Source organism: Taudactylus pleione, unplaced genomic scaffold, assembly GCF_031769625.1.
Source record: "Taudactylus pleione unplaced genomic scaffold, aTauple2 ptg000034l, whole genome shotgun sequence".
Taxonomy (NCBI): Eukaryota; Metazoa; Chordata; class Amphibia; order Anura; family Myobatrachidae; genus Taudactylus; species Taudactylus pleione.
Window position 1 is genome coordinate 2,907,466 of NW_028284436.1, and position 13,396 is coordinate 2,920,861.

General features: G+C 44.7%; 1 protein-coding gene across 1 annotated transcript in view; it reads right to left on the reverse strand.

Annotated features, from left to right (window-relative positions):
- ADAM12 (ADAM metallopeptidase domain 12) overlaps nucleotides 1–13,396 on the reverse strand; it is a 736,937-nt gene that overhangs the window by 541,690 nt on the left and 181,851 nt on the right. The window lies entirely within an intron of this gene.

Sequence of the window (13,396 nt, forward strand, 5' to 3'; positions counted from 1 at the left end):
TGTCCTGGTTTAAAGGAATAGTATGATAAGCCTATTTATAAGGCACCACAAAGAATGCACAGCGTTGTTCATGGGGGTAAACATTGCAAAATAACACAGTAAACACAGCAAGTACATAATGTAGCATACTGTAGGTCACCGTTTCTCAAACTTAAACTCTGTCCTCAGGACCCCAAACAGTGCATGTTTTCCAGCTCTCCTCACAGAATCACAAGTGAAGTAATTAGCTCCGCCTGTGGATCTTTTAAAATGTGTCAGTGAGTATTGAATAGACCTGTGCTCCTGCTGGGTGACCTGTGTGAGGTCCTGAGGACCAAGGGCCTGATTCAGACCCGTTCACTAGAAACATATGCTCACTCCCAGCGTATGCAAATCATACTTGCCTACTCTCCCGTGACTGTCGGGAGCCTCCCGAAAATCGGGTGCCGCTCCCGACAACCCGCAAGACTAAACAAGTCCCCCGGGAATGGATGCCGGCACCCCGCTAACCCCCGCGCCAGCCGCAAAAGTGGGCGGTACGGTGGTGTGATGACGCGATTCGCGCTGAATCACATAATCGTAGCCCCGCCCCCTGCCTTATAATGCCAGTAATATTGGCATTATAAAGCGGGGGGCGGGGCCATGATGACGCGATCACGTCGGCACGCCCCAGCTCCGCCTCTTTGCCCCGCCCCCATCCTCCCTGCTGGACAGACCTGCCAGCCCCCTCCCGGATACCCCTGCCAAAATGTCGGCAAGTATGATGCAAATTCAGAACACACTCAGCAAGGCAGGCGATCGCACAGCAAGGCATAAGCACACCCACTATGTCTTGGCGTGCAATCACTTTGTGTATGCAGACACCCACCAGGCTGTCTTAAGATGCCCACTTGCGCACGTCATCTCCAGGAAGTGTATGCAACCATCGGTACATCAGGTACCATCGGGAGCATTCGCAGCGCTTGTGGTTGCCTTTACCCTACCGCAAGCACTGCGACCAGTTCAGTGTAAAAACCAGCCAGGTGATGTGTACTATGACGCTGCCTATTAATTATGTACACCTCGGAAACAGCGTTGAAACACTAAGGCATGCCTGCGTTCGCATCTCTCTCCCCCGTTACTGCTGGCCTGCCCCTGTTACCACCCACAAACGGCCTCTCCTGTCACTCATTCCACTGGGCTGTCTTTGCAGGGCGAGCGAGCGCTTCCCGATCGCTCGGACTGTGATGCATACGCATGTGTACATTAGCAAACATCGCCAGCAACGTGCGTACGCTTGCTAGCGAACGGGTCTGAATCGGGCCCCAAGTTTGAGAACCTCTGCTGTAGGTGAAACATTACTTTAACATTACAGACTGGGTAGGACAAATAACATGGGGTGGGGTGTCGCAGGCATGGGGAAGGTATTCACTTCTCATTGAGCCTATACCCAATGTAATGACAATCAGTGTCAGAGTTGCTGAAGGGGAGCAGGAGACAGAGCAGAGAACTGGTAACGGAATGGGATTGAAATGCCGGCGGCTGCGCGCCGACAGGATGAAAATCCCGACAGAGGCAGGTAAGTATGCTCCCCTGTGCCCCCCCTAACCCTCCCTTAGTGGTTTCTAACCCTAACCTCCCCCCCAGGGCCTAACCCTAACAGACCCAGGACATTCCCGAGTCGGCGCCATTCACACCAGAGTCGGGTCTGCGTAGACCCGGCTTTTCCAGCGTTGAAGTGGACGCTTGGAGATGACGTCATCTCCAAGCACCACTGAAGCCGGACCAATCAGCCGGCATGCGGCGCGCTCCAGGTCCTCGTGACCCGAAGTGCGCCATTCACACTGCAGGGTTTCACGGGTTACGCCCGTGCTAAACCCTGCAAGTTACCTGGGTTGGATTGTCGGGTCACTCCAACCCCCTCCCCTTTTACACCAAGGAGCTACCTGGGTTAACCCTGCAATAACCCGGGTTTTGGCTCCGGTGTAAAAGGGGTACTACATAGCTAGTGCTAAGGGTAGGAGGGCACTGCTTGTAAAAGCTTACATACTAAGGATAAAAGAGGAGGAGGAGGGCTGGTGAGCTTTAATAAAAAAAATGAACCAGTCAGTCAAAAAACTGAGATGACCATCGGTTGGTGAAAACATCGCTGGTCATCCATTGAATAGTTTGTAACAATCGATGGCTATTTGCTATTTTGACATCGATGGTAACCATCAATGGGGTAACACTACCTATGGCCATCCCTACTGCCGGGTCCCCGTGTCATGCGCATGCACGTATGCGCATAACACTGGAGCCCTGACGCTGGCAGCGTTAGGCTCCCAGCAGAGGATATCGCGGAGGAGGAGGTATTGTTAAATACCAGTAAATTTTTCGATTGTATCGCAGTGATATTTAACGAAAAATTACACTGGTGTTTAATATCATTAATAAATGGGGGCCTTAGATAGATATGAGTATGACATGTCCTAAAATTAATATTGAAGTAGAGCCCTAAATATTGTATTCACTTGTAACATTAGATGAGTACCAGTACCTTTATTACTAGAAAAAAAGCATGGCACACTATACATGCCCATCTCTTGTATTTAGTAACTGGCAGCATATTACGCAGCACTGGTGACTGATGGAACCATGATACAAATAAATGATGTACCGTGACATGAAACAGACGGAAGAGCGGTGCCCCAATGGGCGCAGCACAATAACATTTATAGCTGTTAGTGGGAAAAGTGCTTACTGTAAGGTCCTTACCCCTGCTGGTGGGAATTCCACAGCCCCAGAGGGTTGCTACACTGATGTTATAGGACCCTGGGCTGGAGTATTTGGAGGGACATGTTATGTGTGGGCTGATACTGCTTCCCGCTACAGTCTGTGCTTTCTCTGAGCCTGTCTTGACAGGGATTCCTCAGGTAATTGAAGTCAGCTGTTCAATTAGCAAAAGAAAAAAAAATCTCATTTAGTCCTGTGAAGCACATGTGTATCAGGATTATTAATGCTGGTACAATGCATGTAATCAGGTCTGGCAATGGAAGCCGCTGGTTATCAATGCCAGCCTGCCCATGTGCATTTGTGGTGTGTTGCATTAGAATGGTGAATTTCTTGCTCATTTCCATGCATCTAATGTACACACATTGAGATCAATGGTGTGGCTTCTTAGGACTTCCCAAACACCAGTACAGATGCCACATACATAGCTAACAAACGCAAGCCAGACATGTTTGATATATACTGTATCTTTTTTAATTGAACTTCTGTTTTTTAAACACAAATAAAACACCAAAGGGCATGTGGCCTTATTCTGGTGTACTTACACTGTGTTATGGCTTTGACAGAGCTAGGATTCTGGGGCTCTGGTACTTAGGGGCATTAGTGCTTCGTTGGTGTAGCAAGGTGACGCCATAGTTATCATTTACTTATTACTTAACAAGCAGCTCAAAAATAGAGCAGAGATGTTGGAGAATTCTTACACATGAAGGAGGGGAGAGAGCGTTTTAGGGACGGCCATCAATGGGTGATGGTTACGAATCATTAATGACTTGCCCCCGATGGCTATGGCTTCACCAGTGGCTGGTGGAGATATGTGGGTGGAAGTTCCCTCACTTTCTGCTTTGTGTATGCACGGCTCTTTCATCTGTCCATGCACTGTCCTATGGTTTCAGGTTGATGGGGTGAAACCATCAACCATCAATGGTTTCACTATCAATAGACAACTCTAGAGCATGTTACCATTCTATGCACTCGAGCTCAGTTCCAGCTCCCTTCCAGGTACCCAAAGCAACCAAGAGAAGGGAATGGAAATGCACCACTCCATATTGTCCCACGACAAAACATACAGCATGTATACATACTCCACTGGTACAAAGTACGGCATTCAGTGACAACAGAATAATCCAAATAACAAGTGTATAGATCAAGGCATCAGTCCTATCTTCTGGGTCTAAAAAACATGGACCCTGAAGAAAAGGCTGATGATACGTTGGTCTACCTACACTTGTTTTTTAATTACTTTGTTAACTTTGAATGACGTACTTTCTACCATTGCTGGTAGGCTTTGTATTCCATATATAATATACATATATTTGGGTTTCCGAGGAGAAATGAGAGGCAGTGCATATTACTGGAGTTACTGGGTGTGGTGTCCCAATCAGCTGCATCCCAAAAATTATAAATGCATATTTTTTTTATCTATTGTCAAAAAAACTCAAGTCTTTTCATGCCTATTGTGAACGTTTAGATGTGTTAACTTTAAAACAGGCAAATCAGTGCACAAAAATAACACGGAGATTGAAGAACACATTGTGTGTTTACAAACTTCACATATCCCTGAGGAAGGTCTAATGGTGTTCACGAATGTTATGTATGATTCTGACATTTCTGATTCGGACACTGTAATCCTAGAGAAGCCTCCTTCCACCATTTCGGAACTCTCTGCAAATGTGAGGATGAGTAGTAGCAAAAGTGATGATGGTTTAGACATAGAAATTTAGGATGCTGCTGTGCAACTTGATGAGGAGAATAATTGTGTATCTGACACTAATGAATATGTTGATAATGAATGTGTTGGACAAGAAAAAGTTAATAAAATTCAGGAGGATGATGTTGTTTGTGTCAAAGTATGTCAGCCACTAGTGGCATCACTTCATGCCAGTGATAAGAAGAAGGACATTGTCATGCCTGGGAATAAGTAAAAAAAAATCCACCTCTTCCATGTGGACATATCTTTACCCAAATCCTAACAACATTTGTCAAGGCATCTGTACCATTGTACCATGTAGTGCCAAAGTAAGTAAAGACAGGGACATTTATCATCTAGGCACCTCTATGTTACATAATTTACAGCAAGTTCATGCTAATTATTTATCAAAATCTAGAAAATCATGTAAAATAATAACAAGCAGTGTAGCATCAGCTACCAGCAGCATGGAAGATTCCAGCACATGCAATCTCCACGTCAACATCCTCATCATTGACCTCCTCATTAATGATCGGAGGTAGTCCTCCTGCATCCAATTTGCAAAGGTAATCTGACTCCTCCCCTATACAGGATTCCCAAGAAGAATCTTTGCACGCTAAGGAGCTCATCCAGACCCGCTGGCAAAAAGGGTCCTGAAATTTAAATGAAGTGCTCACAGTGCGTCGCATAAGGACACCCACTATGTTTTAGCGAGCTACGGCAAAGTGCGCTCGCAAGTGTATATAGCCGCCTCCTTGCCACTCGCAACACATGTTATCTCCGGAAAATGTAGGATTAATCAGGACCAGCGAGAGCCATCGGAGCTGCTCGCAGCCCTTGAGGTTGCCTTAACCTGCCGCAGGCACAGCGATCAGTGCGGCCTGAAATACATGCAGGTGACGTGACCAATGACGCTACTTTGCTAATTATGCACGCCCTTTAAACAGTGTTTTGGCGGCCTGACACGCCTGCGTCCGCAACACCACTCCCCCATTTACAAGTCCCTTCCCCAGTTACCACCCACAAATGGCACTGTCACTCAAAGTAGCGACCTGATAGTGGCTTACGAGCATCCAAAATCAGATCGCAAAGACTGGCTTGCACATGCACAGTGAGAATTATACGCATGCGCACTGAACAAACATCGCCCGGCAGCGAGCAATCGTGCCTTAGCGAGCGGGTCTGAATCAGGTCCTAAGGGTGCTGCTACTGGGAGTGATTCTTCATCACGTAATGGGATCAAGAAGATGACTATTAGTTTCACACAATTGTCTGTGAAGCTAAATTTGCATAAGGAGCCAAGTATGACAGCTGCCATCCTGTTGCACAGCTGATCACTGTAGCCATGACGGCTATGTTAGCATTAGATCTGCGTCCAAATATTCACCATCAATACATCTGGATCTCGATGATTAGTTGTGGTCATGTGTCCATGCTACCAAACTCAATTTTTATTCTATTTTACCGGAAAAGCAATTCCTCACCTGTAACAGGACGTTAAAAATTTTTATTCTCTTACTAGAAAATTTAATTATATCGACTATCCACTTAACTACTGATGTGTGGACAGCAAGACATATCAAAGTAAAGATGACATGACCTTGACAGCCCACTAGGTGGATGTATCACCTTTAGCAGCAGTTCAGCAGCAGTATCTAACACACAATGGGCTTGATTCACTACCGTTCGCAACTGCGATTACGCACGCAATCGACAAATTGTTGCGTTCTGCCTATGCATTGCAGCGTGCATGTGCGAACCAACCACTGCGATCTGGACTGTGATTGCAGTGACTACGCAGACCCATCGCAGACAGGAAGTGCTGTTTGTGGGTAGTGATGGGGGGGTGGTCGGCGAAATGTAGGCATGCCACTGTGTTCGAATGCCGTTGCAGGCCATGCATAAATTAGCCACTACGATGGCCTACGCAGCCTGTGGTCTCAGCATGCATGGGTTAGCAATTTCTGAGTAAGGTCAGGGCTTCTGCAAGTGTGCGTGAGGCTGCCATGGTACTCGACTGTATCGATGGTTTCACAGTCTTGCTAAACATTACGGATGTGTGCTAAGTTTTGTAAGGCACTGCGGAACACTTGTGGCGCCATATAAATAAATGATAATAATAATAGTAATAATAAGTAAAGTGGGCGTCCTTGTGTAGTGCTGTGAGGGCATAGTAATCGCAATTGATTAGCATACTATCGCAGTTGAACAGCGTGCATAATCACAATTACAAACCCAGTTACTTTCCGTAGTGAATCAGGTCCAATGTCAGATCATTCACAGACAGCCTACACTCTGTATCACTGGCTTCACTAAGAAGCATACTGGTGCCAATCTGTGATGGCAAAATGGCTTACCCCGCTAAGACTCTGCTCAGGATTTGTCATTTCGAATTGTAAGATAATTGAAATGACTAAGGGCTCTATTTATTAACATTATTTTTACTAAAATAAGGTGAAAAAGGGTGTTTTCACACCCTTTTCACATTATTTTAGTATCACCTATAGTTATTACAGGGCAATTGGAGTAGAATTCGTAAAATTCTACTCCAACCCCTAAGTATCACTTATTTTTAGTAAGCAGATCGCATTTCTCATAATTGTAATGGGAAATGTGATCCGACCAAAGTTACGAAAAATAAATTGTAAAAAATACCGGGGAAAGCCCTATGATAATAACAGGGTCTTCCCCAGTTACCGGACTCCTACCCTGCTCTAACGGGGAGAGCAGAGCACGGAGCCCGGCCCCAGTGATCAGCTGTGTGGTCTAAACAGACCGCAAACTGATACACTGCAAAAAAAAATAGTAAAAAAAAAAAAAATTCACTTACCTGACTCCAGGGACCGGTGGTCGGGGCTCCGGTGATGACTCCCCTCCATCAGCTGGTCTCCCATGCTGCACTGCGGCCTGGTCATCAGGTGATCAGGTCCCAGTGCAGTATGGGATATCAGCTGACCGAAGGCATGGAAGACATCACCGGACCACCGATGACTGCAGGTAAGTGCTATTAAGGGAGGGGGGGTCGCGAGGGGTCCGTGATCGCGCGGGGCAGGGCTTAGCACCAGGGGGGGTAGCAGCGGTTGTAAGTCGGCGCATGCGCGGGGCACTAGTCACAGTATTTTTTGGCGAAAATATCGTGACTAGAGTGTGGAGGGGATTAGCAGGGACAGAGCTTTCTCGCAAGCTCTGTCCTTGCAAAGGATTTGTAGTAAATCCCTGTGATATTGCCTGTCGATAATATTGCCTGTCGATAATATCACACTACAATCTGATTTACAAATGCGGATTGTAGTAAATAGAGCCCTAAGTGAATTACAAAACATACCATGTTTTGTGCACACAATACACTTGGTGGTTCAGAATTTAGAGGACAGTGCAGGAGATGCTGGCTGTGGCCCATAACATTTCTGGGAATTTGATCATCATTCAGCAACCACATTCAGAAAATTGCAGCATCTGCAACAGCATAATTTGCCATGCCACCAGGTGGAATTCCACCCATTATATGCTTCAGCTACTGGGAGGAATAGCAACAAGCCATCCAAACTTACACATCAAGCCATTACATAGGGAAATGGGGGGTTATGTTACCTAAATGCAGCACATTGGAGGAAACTGTCCATTTTATATAAGCTACTGAAACCATTTGAAATTGTAACCAATAAAGTGAGTTCAGACACTGCCAACCTGAGCCATAATTAAACTACTGGAAAAGCAGCTAGAGAAGCTAAAGGAGGAGGTGAAACAAAGTAATTCTGCAAAAGTATGTTGGGCTTTCTAAATCAAGTTCTTTTTTCACTTTGCCAGGACCCAAGGGATTGCATCTTGCAAATGGATCAGTACATTTTGGTAACCATGCTTGATCCTCGGTTTAAGTCCTATGTAATGTTTCTTTTTAACTGACATAGATCTTAAGAGATGCAAAAGCTCCTTGCGAGTGTAAGATGGGCATGCGTGTGTGGGAGGTAAGCCTGCTGCCGTGCTGGTGATAATAGAATTCTAAACAAGAATATACAGTGAAACCAGTCCTACTCCAAAAGAGTGTGATTCCTGTTCTCTCCTATCTATGGCTATCTGGCCCCTGTCTTGTTAGCTGGGGATTGTTATTGGTGGTGAAAATTACTTTTGAGTGGGGTGCAGACAGACATCCACTCCCTCTAGGAGGTTTCAATGGTCATGTGCCTATTGCCAGAAATAAGGGAACATTAGCCTGGGCCTAATGCCCAGGCTTACTGTAGTGGGCACGGGCCTTGTGCCTACCTACCTTATAACAGAGAGTGACATGGGCCTATTGCCCAGAGTCACAGGGTCGTAGTTCTAGTACTTGCCTAACTAGTTGATAATTTCAGAAATCTGAATGTTTTTCAGTCTGTCTGATTACCGCACTCTGGGCCTGATTTAGAGATGTACAAAATGGCCACCGCTGCTACGACCCCGTACGCAGCGGACTTGCAAAAAAATGCTAATGACTCAGCTGCCGTCTTGTGCACAGAGACTCCCACCACTGCTTACGTACAAAACGAACACATCGATCGCACATCGCACCTGTGGAGCAAACTTATGCTGTCTCAGAATGAGTGTCTCACCTAAGGCGCCGGGGCCTCTCCAGCTTCCTATGAATTTGCACTGGCTCACTAGGGCACGCCCAGAAAATGGTCCTCCACCTGTCTCTTTGCAAATAAATCCTCTCTGCGATCATTGTTGATGACCAATGGCTGCACGTGCGCATGTACATTAACAAAAAAAATCCCTCCACTGTGACTGACATTACGCGCCTCTCTAAATCAGGCCCTCTGTGACCCAGACTGTGGCCTTAAACTCCAATATAAAAGTTATCTTTTCATATTATGGTTTGTTCTAGTGTAATTGCAGAGCTAGAAAGGACACTTCCTCTATCCAAGACTGAACCACAAGGCAAGGTCTGGGGAGATACAAAAGGATCACAGTATTATCATGACATACTGTAGTTTACAGACTGATTGACAACAGTACAGAGAGAAAACATAATATGGCTTATAAAATGGAGGTTATTATAAATATGTGTAACAATTACATACTGTGACAATATGTAACAAGATAGATAAGTTGTGTAGATCACTAATTCTATACTTGTACAGGAGAGTTCCGAAATAGGGGAGGCTTTTCTGGCATCCCATCAGGCCTCTTCCGGGGCCAAGAATATTCGTTGGAGGATGCAAACTCTGGCCTCTGCACTACCAGAAAACGGGGGCAATGCCCTCGTTTTCAGGAATGCTGCCGGGAGCCATGCCCTTCCCACCCCCAAACAGCTGCAGTCTGTCAATCTGGCTGCGGCTTAGGGGGCACTGCATGTGTATCTATAATGGGTGCAGGGTGTGCAGTGCACACGGGCCTCTGGGCCAGGGGGGGCCCATACCGCCCACCCTGCACCCATGTTATCTAAAACTTACCTCTCCGGGGTCCCGCGTCACGTGTCTCAGTGCTGCACAATACGCCAGAAAATGGCAGGAGCAGCCATTTTGCCAGCACTTTGCGCATGCGCAGTGAGGAAATCACCAGAAAAATGGCGGCCACAACATTTCCATGCCAATTTGCAGAAGCGCAGTAGACTCTGGGCACACTCTAGTGCCCAGAGTCTACTGATGCTGCAGTGGCCGGCCATATGCGTCAGTCGACTGACGGCCGCCGGGGAGAGAGGAGGGGGCCCCGGAATGCTGGACCTGTTCTGCACATGCGCAGTCCCCCAGTTTGCGTACAACTCTGAGTCAAGCCCTTTGTACAAAATTGGGCATTTTACATGTACTGGGGGCATGTACTGGCTGCATTGGAGGCGTGGTTTATTGTTTCTATCTGTATAAATGCTGGAAAGTATGTCAGTGTGGTACAAATGGTTAAACCGATTTAAATGACCAATGAGGTTGAAAAGGTATTTTCAAATTTAACTTCAGAATAACTCTGTCATCACAACGGCAGCTGCCCCGGCGCACGTTCCCAAAACCCTGCTAGTTACGTATTGCAATTCTCATGCAAAACTGTTCAGATTCCAGCAGTAATGCAAAAAACATGTCTGTGTAAATGGCTAGAATTACCTTTTTCCTGAAATATGTTTAGAGGTAAAGGTTAAATACAAAGGGAGGTTCAAGAGATATTCATTTAAAATACAGAATTACGTGGCAGCCTTGGTTGAGTTCTCATCCCAGCAGCTGTATTGTCTAGAATCCTAATATGTTTCTCTTGGTTTAATCACACAGTTATTTATTGAACAGGCCGGAATAACTAAGTCTTATGTGACAAAGAAAGAATAGGTAATGGACATTTATATTGTGGATGGTATGTGAATAAAGGATGTCTCATTCCCCGAGAGAATCAGAGACTGATGAGCCAGTGAAAGCAGTAAATTGAATGAAGGTGCATTATGCCTCGTTAGAAAAAGATGACTTGGCAAAGGGTTGAGAAATCTTAGATGAGAACCAGTTGTAAAAGCAGAACCTAATGTTTAATAAATGAATTACAATGACTCATAAATTCAACTTGTATGTCCTTTTCTGTACTGCTAATGCCATTTTATGCTACAGGCTCGTCCCATGCTGTAGGCGTGGAGAATGACTAACACTGTCCCTTACAGATCTCTTATATGTAAGGTTACTTTTTTTTTTTTCCTGATTATGTAATATTTTATATTAGGACCACAGCAGATAATGGAGATATATGCTGCGATCCCTCCATAGGACATCTGGGGGATACTTAATATTTGTGGGTACCCCCTGAAAACGTCTGTTTTTGGGAATGTCCTGCTAACATATAATGATAAATAGGACCCTATAGCACATCCATGAACATAGTGGTACAGCAGTGGCAAACTGGATGCCAGTTTAATACTACTACAGTAGAATGTTTTCATTAATCAAGAACGAATAACCTAAAAGTAAAAGCCTATTACAAAATATATATTAATATATATTAATATAACGCACTTCTCCAAACAGCAAATCACAGGCCTTAGGCCAATACAGGCAATTCAAACCAGAGTAACAGCCTAGTAGAAAAGATAATAAAGTAATTAATTAATAACAAAAACTCCAACCAGCAAATCACAGGCCTCAGGTAATTGGAGGTGGAGTGGATTCATTAATCAATTAAGGAGAATATAAAAGAGTGCCATTACCAGAGTTCATCTATTAGTATATCCATAAATTCGGTTTGGCTGAGATAATCCCCTGACGTCTTTATTTTCCATAATATATTGCAAGTAATCATACTGTCTCCATCACTATTCATATTCTTTGTACGGGAGCATAGTTTTGATAATCGTGTGGTCAGTATTTTACTTTGTATTAATATAATTTTGATTTGGGGCCAAAACTCCCAATAATATACAGTAATAATAATATATGCTGTCTGACAAATACACAAAATCTTGTCAAAGCCCACAATATAGAAGACCTCCCAAAACAGAAGAGAAGAGCTGGCCCAGGAAGGAAGAGGTGGCAGACGTGAGGAGGTATCAAGAAAGAAGCTGAGGACCAGAGAATGCTGCAGTGACGGAAATCAAAAGAGCTATAAATGAAGCTTCCCACTGCAGCCTCTTCCAGCATACCTGTAAGCAACCATGGGCAACCTGTATTATTAACCCTTCCTAAAACACCAGGGTTGTCTGACACTAGGCCCGTGGGCACAGACCTGTGGTATTGTTAGGTGGGCAATAGGCCCGTGCCCCTGTGAGTGACCGTGGGCATTAGGCCCAGGTCATTCTGTGTTAATAATTAGGCAGGTCCAAGGCCTGAGCCCATGGTAAGTGACTCTGAGCATTAGGCCCAGGTCACTTTGCCCCAAGTTAGGCAAGCACTAGACTTATGCCCTACATAATAACCTATTAAAAAAAGAGGTACTTTTACATCATTATGAAACCCTGTCCTTTCCTGTGTTAGTGTGCAGGTCTGATAGATGTAACACATTCACAATATAAGCAAAGTAACATGGAAACAGAATCCAACATAGTAAAAGGGTTGGGTACGGGATGCTGGCTCTCGGGATCCCAGTGGTCAGAATCCTGACCAGGTTAGAATGCTGATGCCCCCAGGTAAGTAATCCTAACCTAACCCCTAATCCTAACCCTTCCTCCTCAGAGCCTACAGCTAACCTCCCACCTAGTGGCTAAACCTAACCCTCCCTCCCCCGCAGCCTAAACCTATCCTCCACCCATCCCCCCTGCAGCCTCTCCCTAACCCTCCCCCTAGTGCCTAACCCTAATTCTCCCCTTAACCCCAGTACTTACCTTTGGGATTCCGGCGTCGGTATTCTGACCGCATCCCATAGTAAAATAATGTGATCCTGTGAACTTAAGTAATTACTGGGAAGTATATCCATACATCCTACAGAGTATGGCACGGAACAGCCGTGTAAGATAATCTAAGTCGCTCTGAAGCATCTTGGGAAGCAGCGCTGCACGTGGGATTTAAGGTCAGGAATACAAATATATGTTTGTTAAACATGTAACTAAAGGTCAGTATTGCAGAATAATCCAATGCACAAATGACTGGGCTTGGCTATGATATAGCATTCTATAACAGAATGAAAACAAAATTACATCTGTAAGATTACTTTACTGGAAACATATCCAGATGACAAAAATTTATTTAATCAGCAAAAGAAATAATATGTCGTCACATAGAATTCAGAGTTTATACATATTATAAAATTATACAATTTAAAACGGTGGAAATCAAAGTAATTATTTAGGTTTTTTTTCACTTTATTTCATAATAAAAGCATGGAGTCTTGTAATGAATATGCACACTAGTAATAGGCACAATTCTAGGTAAGTCCTACAAGTTTTATATACTGTAGTGCAACTTTGGTTCATTTTTGGGGCGTGGGTCCCCCTGGATTGCCTTTGTTGATCTGTTTCAGGGCATCGCATTATATAACACATTTTTCTTTTATAACACATTTTAACCCTTCACTGTTTGTTTATTATATATGTACCTCACTTTTTATTTT